The sequence below is a fragment of the Plasmopara halstedii genome, assembly GCF_900000015.1.
Source record: "Plasmopara halstedii genome assembly, contig: Scaffold_253, whole genome shotgun sequence".
In the NCBI taxonomy this organism is placed as follows: domain Eukaryota; phylum Oomycota; class Peronosporomycetes; order Peronosporales; family Peronosporaceae; genus Plasmopara; species Plasmopara halstedii.
Window position 1 is genome coordinate 186,083 of NW_020187174.1, and position 243 is coordinate 186,325.

Consider the following 243-nt stretch of genomic DNA (forward strand, 5'->3'; position numbering starts at 1 on the left):
GCTTTTGAAGACGCCTGCAACGCACTTGACCGATATCGTACAGCGGGTAGCGTCTCGAACGGTGAGCTCTTCGATGAAGCTATGAAAAACTACAAGGAACAGTCAAGCGGGTGAGTCAGTGCAACCAGGACACCGCGTTGGACTTCCAAGTGGCCAACTCCGAGAAGTCCACCAAGTACTTCTTTCGTCCGCTGGATACGAGTCTGCGACGAGTCTCGATTGAGGAAGTCGTGACACCGAGCG